The 9,691-nt window shown below is 48.7% G+C and overlaps 1 protein-coding gene across 9 annotated transcripts in view; it reads right to left on the minus strand.

Annotated features, from left to right (window-relative positions):
- The window catches only part of LOC116664774, a 71,378-nt gene extending 62,991 nt beyond the window's left edge, over positions 1-8,387 (minus strand). For 8 of the 9 annotated variants that reach the window (XR_004321201.1, XR_004321196.1, XR_004321203.1 and 5 more), the window contains exons 1-2: positions 5,265-8,387; positions 4,803-4,990 (exon numbers count right to left, since the gene is read on the minus strand). The gene's annotated coding sequence lies outside the window, so the exon portion shown is untranslated. The remainder of the gene's footprint in view (positions 1-4,802; positions 4,991-5,264) is intronic. The other variant, XR_004321195.1, reaches the window with a different exon arrangement.
- Between the last annotated feature and the right edge of the window lie 1,304 nt (positions 8,388-9,691).

Here is a 9,691-nt window from a genome sequence, read left to right on the forward strand (position 1 = left end):
CTGCAGACTGAGCGGCATTCAGCCTGGTTGGTGTGACTCACCAAGGCCTGTCCTCACCGAGAGCAAAGTAGGCAGTGGCTCTCAGCGCAGCCAGACCGGCCGGTAATGTGGTCCGCCTCTCCTGGGGGTGCCCTTCCTCTGCCTCGAGGGGTGAACTAGCCAGAGGCTCCAGCCTTTCCAGAAGCTGAAGATATGCTTTAAACCCCACAATTAAAGCACGCGGGAATCTTCCTCTATGCTCTTAGCTTAAGGACTTAGGGGTCTGGTTGAACCTTCCCTGAGGGGGAAAAGGTGTTCGTGGGTGGAAAATCTCACCATCGGCAACCTCAGGCCACCTTAAACGGTTCCTTTTAAGAGAACACACCCAACCGGCAACAAATGCTATTCATTCCCAAACCTAACAATTAAAAGGGAAAGAAATTCTGTACCCAGAGGCCCGATGGGAAATGGGCTCTCTAGCTGTGCCAAGCAATTCTGGGGAAACCTGGCTTAGGTGGTGGCACTTCCGGAAGCTATGCCCAAAACCCTTACCTCCCAAGGTCACCAGAACCTGGTCTCCATCGCAGACCTTTTGCACACGTGGCGAGTCCCACCATGAGGGTCCACAGGAGGGACAACTTTATCCTTCTCCGCCTACACCTGTCGACCCAAGGCCACAGGTCGTGCTCAGCAGGCGTCAAGTCAATGTTTACAAAATAAATGAACAAAGAAAGCTTCATAAGCCCGCCACCATGTTCTTTCCAATGGTACCATTTATTATTCCAATGGGAAAAAATATGGTCCCTTCTTTGCAGTTTCCTTAATTAAACGTAACCAGACTGAAAACAGGGCGTACCTTGGAGAGCAAGTCAGGCGGGGAATTCTTTTGATTTTGATCTCTAAACCCCACAGGAAACCATGTGTGGTTGACAAGGAGGCAGGAGGGGCCGTTGCCATTGACAAATCCTCTGGCTTCATTCACATCGAGGTTGGATCCCAGCTCTGATGTCTCTACGTTTGTGACCTTGGGAAATTCACCTGCATCCTTTGAGCCTCAGTCTCCTCCTCTACTGAATGAGAGTAATCTGCGTACCTTCCCCCCGGGCTGGTGTGAGGGCGGAACGGGTTGCAGGTGTGCGTAGGCAGGGAAAGGCCCCGTGCACGGGAAGGTCTCGGTGCCGGTCAGTTACTGTCAGTAAGTGTCAAATTTCTGAGTGAGTGACGCGCTCTCCCACGCGCCTCCAGTGGTCAGGGTTTTTACCACAGCAGTTAGACTTTCTCCACGTTATTGTACTATTTCCCAGAAAAGAAATGACATGCTCAAAATAAAAATTATTATTCTGTTCACAGTGTTCCAGGACATTGTTCTAAGGGAGTTGTAAATATTCTTTTTCATCTTCAAACAACCTGAGGAGATAAGTCACTATGATCCTCACCTTACAGATGAAGAATCCTGAGAACAGAGACACTGAGTAATCTGCCCAAGGTCACACAGCTAATAAGCAGCACAGACTCAAACCCAGACAGTCCAGCCACAGAGTCCACGTTAAGCACCGTCTACAGTAGCTCTCAGTGACTTCGGTGATTTATTCGAAGGATCTGACTGTTAACTTATCCCACTCATAAAAGACATTTTGATTTTGTTCTTATTACTCAGAAAAAGAGGCATATTATTTTCAGGCATCAGCCAGACCATTAGAAAATAGTCCATCTGTTTGTGCCTCAATCCAGTCAGGAAATAGCAAAAAGAAATTTAAGAAAGGGGGAAAAAAAGCACTCAAAATGTTTGATTGCCAAGAATTCTACACGGCTTAAGAAAGCCTCCGGCTGAAAATAATCTTTGGATCTAATCTTCAATTACAAAGGGATAAATTAAACTCCCCCCAGCCTGCAATGAGACTCAAAAGTATCCCCACTTGCCCAGTTATTTTTCAGTCTGTTTAACTGAAAACAAACCAAAAACGTACAAGAAAAGCATTCCAAACGTCGTTGTGTTGTGAAATACAACTGCATCTTGAGAGCGATGTTTCTTCCATCTAAATACTTCAAAAAAGCATTCTCTTTCTCGGCCAGGCCACCTCAGAGCAGGGGAGAGGGGTCTCCGGACTCCCAATGTCCAGGTCGGGCGCCATGCAAAACTGGACAGGATGAGGGTTCTGGAGCACCGCGCAAGGCCAGGCGTTGGTTATTCTTGGGATCCACAACCACAATTCTAAAGATGCGTCCATTCAGGGGATAACGTGGGGAGCCGAGGGGCCAGGAACGGGGGCCCATACAGTGCAAGAGCAGGTGAGGGAGAAGGGAAGACAGGAGTGAAGCCTCAGATAGAACGTCCAGAGTCCATGACAACCAGGTGGGAGCGTGCAGTCACTCATTAGAAATGAGACTCGTTAATACATATAATGTTCCGCATATTCAATAGCTTGTAACAACCTTTAATGGAAAGGAATATGAAAGCGAATGTATGTATGTACATGCATGACTGGGACACTGCTGTGCACCAGAAACTGACACATTGTGACTGACTGCACTTCACTAAAGAAAGAACACGTTATGTTCTAGATGCAGAGCTAGGAAATGGTTCGATCAACAAGCCAGTGGCGGAGATAAGGACAGAACGTTGATAAGGATTCAGAAAACCTGAAGGTTACTGAAAGCTCAGTCACTGAGAGAATGTTTCCCCAAAGCCCGGAGTCCGGGGCAGGGCAGGCAGCGACGGGGAGGAGGGCCGAGCCCCTCGCGCGGGCGGCGCTGCGGCTTGTCGGGTCTGCGGTCAGTGTCCTGCCTTGTTCCTCCCGCCGGACTTGCCCCCCAGACTGAGGCTCGCTGGGCGCCCACCCAGAGCCTGCACGCTGCAGACGTACTGTCAGCCCCAGACGATGGACGGGGCGAGGGGTGGGCGGAGAAACGAACTTGCCAGCCAAGGCGTGAAAGAAACCAGTCAAGGGAGTAAGACAGGAAGTCGGGTCCAGGGTATCAGGAAACGGTCAGTTACCACCGGGCTGCAGTGAGCAGACCTGATACTGCAATGTTTAGCAGTGCTCGACTCATGATAAAAGCCAGGAGTGATGATGGTGGCACAAGGAGCACCGGTGGAGGTGGTGGCGGCGATAATATCGACAGCGGTACTGGTGGTAGCGGTAGCGGCAGCCTGATAGTGATGGTGGCGTCGGAACTAGGGGTGGCAGTCACGGTAGTGGTGGTGGTAGTGACAGTAGTAATGTATGGGAGATTATAGCTCTTAGAAACTGAACGCCCCCTCGCCAAACAACCCAACAAGCACACTCCCGGGCATTTATCCCACTCACACACACACCAAAAACACTCATACACAAACGTTCACAGCAGTTTCATTCATAACAAAAGCGAAAAATGAAATGTCTTTCAGTGGGTGAATGGTTAGACAAACTCTGGACCACCCACACCATCAAATACCGCTCAGCAATCAAAAGGACCCAGCCTGATACACACAGCAGCCTGGACAGACCTCGAGTTTGGTGAAAGCTGCCAGTCTCAGTAGATCGCATCTGTTTGATTCCATTGACGTAACATTCTCAAGGTGACAAAAGTATGAAGACGAAGACTGCATTACCGGTTGCCAGGGCACAGGGACAGGGAGTGTGGGGGGCAGGGGGTGGAAGGGGTGCACATAAGAGGACCCCCACAATCGATCACCTTTGTACTGATGGAATATTGACTTTGGTGGAGATTATGCGAATTTACACATGGGGTAAAAACGCACAGAACTGTGCACAGGACACACACAAATGAGGGAATGAAAAAGTGCTGAGTTCTTGGATGCAATGCAGTCTTGTCGGGAACTTCTGCCTCCCCACTGACAAAAGGACTGCACTCAGCAGGGTGTCTGATGGCACCTGAAATGCAGCTAGACCAGGAGGACAAAAGAAAAGAAAAAAAAAAACCTAGGCTGATTTCAAGCCCCAGCAGAAAATGTATTTTAAAGTGAAAAGGGTATGTGTTTAAAGAGATGCTAAGAAGCTACTATACAGAGGGGGAAAGATTTATTTTAAGTCAGCTATGTATATATGACACTACAAAAGACCATTGAAACTGAGAAAAAAAATGTAATGATTTTGTTGGAGAGCCATTTAAGTGCCTCTGCTGAGTTGAAACTTTTACTTCAGTTCCAGATCAAAGCCAAAATTGTCACTGCTTCTTGTTTTTAGGTGAAATTTCCGCCCTGTGGTTGGCTGGCCAGCATCAGTAACCAGATTCCTGCCATGACTCACTCTGAAAGCTTCCTTACCCAGGACAAAGGGAGCAATCCAATGACACAAAATGACACAAAATGCTAGGCTGATGGAACGTCTGGGGGAAGCCCTCACGGCCAGCACAATTCTCCCAGGAGATGGAGATGTAGCTGCAAGATCCAAACACGTCTGCAGCCCAGCTGCAGTCTGGGGTCATCCAGGGGCCGTTAACCGCTTGGGATTAAATATTAATATGAACAGCCTCCATTCTGTAGTCGGCTGGTACTTTCAGGGCAGCAGCAATAACGCCAACGACCTTCCTATTTTAGAAAATGAGCCACAGGAATAACGAGGACATGAGGACTCACTCTCCATCCCTCCACTCCCAAAATGAAGTGAGCTGCACTCTTCCCGGAGGCGTGGCCACCCCTCCATCAAAACAAAACTTGCACCAGACAAAATCAAACAGGTAAAGAAGAATTTATGCAAGACTGTTGCAACAGAGGAGCGAGAACAGAACTCAGCTCCGTCTGAGCTCAACTCTGCTGAAACAAAGGGCAGGAAGGGTTTTAAGAGTTGGAGCCAAAGAGCCATCATAGACCATCTGCTTACCGATTGTCTTCACCCAAAAGGAAAGTGTACTCCTCATCGCTTTGTGACAGGAGGCAGTTCTACAACCTGGAGCAAGCTGCCCAGGGAGGTAAGGGCTCCACTTGCCATGGAAACCGAAGACGGGGGTGCTGTCTCCCCTGGTGCGCACATTTCAAAGAGACGGCTCCGGGTCCGTGAGAAAGACAGTCCTGGGTTGTAAAACAAGCAAGAGGCTTTGGAAAGACTTGTATCTCAGACAGGAAGAGAGAATTTACAATTACAAAAGAACTGACAAATACAAGTCCCCAGGCAAATGCTCTATGAAAGGGAGGTCAGGGGCTGAGGATCGGGAAGAAAGTGCCCAGAGTGCAGCCGTCTGGGCCGCCTCTGCACCCCCTGCCTCTCCAGGCCGGCAGGCGTCAGGCAGCCAGGCGGGGGGGGGGGGGGGGGGGGGTGCGCGGTGTCGCCCGGCGCCGTGCCCACCTCTGCTATCCCGCTGCGCACGGCCCACTGGCCTTGACCGCTGAGCTCCTGCTGCCCGCAGAGCCGCCTAACGAGAAAGGGTTCGGGAGTCAATGATTTTCCTTCCCGGGCCTCCTTCCGCATCGCCTTTTTCCTTCTGATGGTGGGCTGAGCAGCAGGGAGAGACTATTACGCACTAGGTTTGTTAGTGCTTCAGGCAAATGCCAAGAAGATACGAGCCCTTCCTTCCAGGCAGACTCCAACTGCAATTTCTACCGATATTTTTTATTCTGCTCTGAATTTAAACAACTGGTTTTTCCCCTCTTCTCATCACTTTCCCATGAATGTTTCTCTGTACTTTCGTTTATTGTGCACCCCACCCCCTGCCCTCCACGTTCTGCCCCTGTTTGCCTGATCTTCCAAGACCCGCCTCAAGTTCCAGAGGACTCAGGAGCCTCCCAGTACCCCGTCTGCTCGTGGCCAGTTCCAGTCTCTCTTCCAGGACCGACTCACCCCGCACTTTTCCACCCCTTGGAAGGGTGATCTGCAACTGAAAGGAAGGAAGCAAGATCATGAAAGGCAGAAAGCAGAGGTGATGTCTGTAGTCAAAGCTGGCGTGGAAGCCACATGTCAGCGTGCACACACCGCGCGCACACACCGCACACGCCCGAGTCACCTCTATCCTCTGATGCACCTGCCAATCTCAGGCCCCTCCCCGGTGCCACGCTCTCCAGGGCTCATCCAGCCCAGATTTGGAATTCCTGTTTTACCGTCAGAAATCCATGCTTTGCTCCCGGGGGCAGGGACGGGGTGGGTCTTCAGAGAGCCAGGACACCTCCCGCAAGCTCCCCGGGGGCAGTTCAAAAGAGTCCTAAGACCGAGTCAGAGGGACGGAGGTGCTCAGGAACGGCATGGGCACAGCAGGGCTGGGAGGGGAGTGAGTCAGGAGCCAGCAGGCCAGAGTGTGTCCGTTGCGCACACGCGCTGCATGTGGGCTTGGATGTGGGTGCACATGGGATTATATGCACATATGCAGGTAGGCTTAGGGGTGTGTGCGTGTGTGTGTACGTATGTGTGTATGTGTGTACGTGTGTGTGTGTGTGCATATGTGCATGTGTGGTCATGGGTGTCTGCTTGCACATGAGTGTGAGCGACCAGGAGAGAAGAAGAGGGAAATATCTGCCCAGAAACCAATTGTCTGAAAGCAGTTTGTCAAAGGCAGGTTGGTCAACATGGCTGCACATCTCCGTCCTGAGTCTTGCCAGGGCACGATTCTGCCACAGCCTCCTTCAGGAGAGGTTTGGCGTGACCCCACCATCCAGAGGGAGGACCCCGACCGAGCGGGCTCCAAGGGCCTCACCCCACATCTGTGCAGATGGGAAGCCTGCAAGTTAAAGACACATTTGGAAAACAAAAATTAAATTTGCCTAGAAGATGGCCTTGTACGGGGAAGAAACATACACACACACACACACACACACACATAAAGCATCCCTCACAAAAAGCAAGGTCTTTGCTCATTAGCTAACACACCCAGGAGTACTGTTTTGCTTAAGAATCTGTATTAAATGCAAAAACACTGTTAACACCGGCCAACGAGAGGTCACGGCGCTCTGCAAGTCAAGTGAACAATGGCCTCTTCGTGCGCGACTGGAGAAGAGGAAATTGCTACAAGAAGCATTTTCTCAGTGAATTCTTCTACATGAAATCATTGACAACACGTCCAGCTTTTCCCTTCAAACATCCATCTCATCCATGTGCTTAATGGGAAAATATTCTCAGCCTGCTCAACTTCGGCCAGCAGCAAAGCAATTATTTATTTTAACATTTGCATTGAAATCAGATGGTATTAAAATTCATCAAGGCGCGATCACTGATATTACAAAACTGAGGGCGACGCTACCCCAGCCCGGCTCTTTGAAGCAATCTATCCTGCAAATAAGGAGGCAGCCTGCGGTCAGCACAAATGATAGCTGACTTCATCGCATCTGCCATTTACGTATGATTGCAACACCGTTAAAGGGAAAACTCCCAGCAGGAGGGCTTTCTATCAACACTGAGGACAACCTCAGGCAACAGTGGGCCAGGAAAAGCTCCCTGTGCTTTATGGCCGCGGTGTCCGTTTCCTTAGATTGCATGCCTTCCTGAAATTCTAGAGAAAATGGCAGCGTGCAGTTTCTACAGCCTTGCTTACGACACCCAAGTGCTTCCAGCACCAACCGAGTGAGGTCTGGCAGCACCAGAGAGCTTCAGCTGCAAGAGGTCCTCACTATTCTTCGGCAAAGTGACAGTTTCTGGAACCTGCCAGGGTCCAGGAGCCCTCTATATCCGAGGGAGCGCTCCCCAGGTGAACTTTCATTAGTGGCGAAGTGTAATACCCAGGTAAGTCAAAGAGGATGACGATTTCTCTTCCAGGGCTTGAATCCATACCCCCAGCAGCTCCCAGAGAGCCAATGATTTATATTTATTGTTTAATTGCTTCTATTTCATTTCAGCCACAGAAGAGCCTTTCAGAGGAGGGAAGGCAGCCCGGCTCTTGTGCGTCAGAAGGCAGTTTGGAATGCAGCGGTGGGTGTGCTGCTTTGTCAAATAAAGGCCCCCGGGCGGCTCCGGTGGGAGCGCTTGGGCTGCGTGTGTACCCAGCGGGCACTCGGCTCTGCCTCCAGCCACACACCGCTCCAGCAACTTCTGTTTCCTGTCCAGCACGCTCACCGGACCAGACCAGGGAGGACGCGATAAGGGTTTCATTAAGACGACCAGTGTTGTTTCCTTTGGTGGGCCACAGTTACGACACCCAAAATGAGGAGAGGCGCTCGGGCAGAGCAAGCCTCCAGACCCACCTTGGGGGGCGCCATGGGTTTGGGCTCTGCCTCCTGGAAGGTCCCATTTCCACTTGTCCTTACAGACCCAGCTTAGCGGGCAGCAGGCCTGCTCGGCGCGGAAAGGAGACTCTGCCCTGCGCAGTGATGGCAGGACAGAACCAGGAGTCAAATGTCCCAGCTTCCCACCGTGGGCTCCTTGTCCAGGGCCAGAGCTAGAAAAATAAGCTCTCATTTCTCAGACCCGACTCACTGGGATTCATGACTGCGGCCTTTAATTGGGGCTGTAAAAATCCTAACATTAATTTCAAAGTTAAATACAAAACTTGGCTTTGAGTTTTCTGAAAGTTACAAGTATAATATAATAAAGAAAGAAATTTCCTAACAAATAGAGCAAAATTGCAGGATGTATATTTAGTGAATGTTTTAATTATAATAATTAACTTTTATTATGTTAATATATGACTTACATTACAATAAATATATAATAATTAACATGTTTATCTAATTTAATCAAACAGACTATTTCTGAATATTAGAAGGAGCAGTTAATCCGCAATAAGCCAAAATCAAATACAAATCATTGTTAATGACTCATTCATTCATTAAAACAGAGCCTTGGAGTCTGCTGACAATACATGATATTTTGCTAATCTCACTAGTGTTTTGTGTAAACCAAAGGTGATACGATGGTTTAAATGAAAACTGGAATGGAATACTACTCAGCTATTAAAAAAGAATGAAATGTTGCCGTTTGCAACAACATGGATGGACCTGGAGTGTATCATGCTAAGTGAAGTTAGGTCGGGCAGAGAAAGACAAACACTGTCTATTATCACTTATGGGTGGAATCTAAACAATAACACAAACTAATGACTATAACAAAAAGGAAGAAAAATACCATATGAGATCACTCATATGTGGAACCAAAAAAAAAAAAAAAAAGAACATAAATACAAAACAGAAACAGACTCATAGACATAGAATACAAACTTGTGGTTGCCAAGGGGGAGGGGTGGGAAGGAACAGACTGGGAGTTCAAAATTTGTAGATACTGACAGGCATATGCAAAATAGATAAACAAAATTATACTGTACAGCACAGGGAAATGTATATAAGATCTTGCAGTAGCTCACAGCGAAAAAAATACGACAATGAATGTATGTATGTTCGTGTATAACTGAAAAGCTGTGCTCTGCACTGGAAATTGACACAACATTGTAAAATGACTATAACTCAATAAAAAAAATGTTAAAAAAAAAAAAAAGACTCACAGATATAGAGAACAAACTAATGGTTACCAGCGGGGAGAAGGGTGGGGGAGGGGCAGGATAGGGGGAGGGGCTAAGAGAAACCACTCTGTGCAAAATGAATCAGCCTCAGGCACAGCACCCCTGAGCTCAGTGCAGCGGGTGGGGCCAGTGTTTTTTAACAACTATACATGGAGTATAATCTCTACAAATTCTGAATCACAGTGCTGTGCACCTAAAACTAATACTGTAAATCAACTACACCTCAATTTAAAAGTGGACACTGTTACTCAGACTGCGGGGATTCCTTCTGGCTGCACCCCAGTTGGTCTCAAAAATGCATCTCAACGACGTTCATGTCTACATCTGTCTAGAGGGT

This window comes from Camelus ferus, chromosome 7, assembly GCF_009834535.1.
Source record: "Camelus ferus isolate YT-003-E chromosome 7, BCGSAC_Cfer_1.0, whole genome shotgun sequence".
Classification (NCBI taxonomy): domain Eukaryota; kingdom Metazoa; phylum Chordata; class Mammalia; order Artiodactyla; family Camelidae; genus Camelus; species Camelus ferus.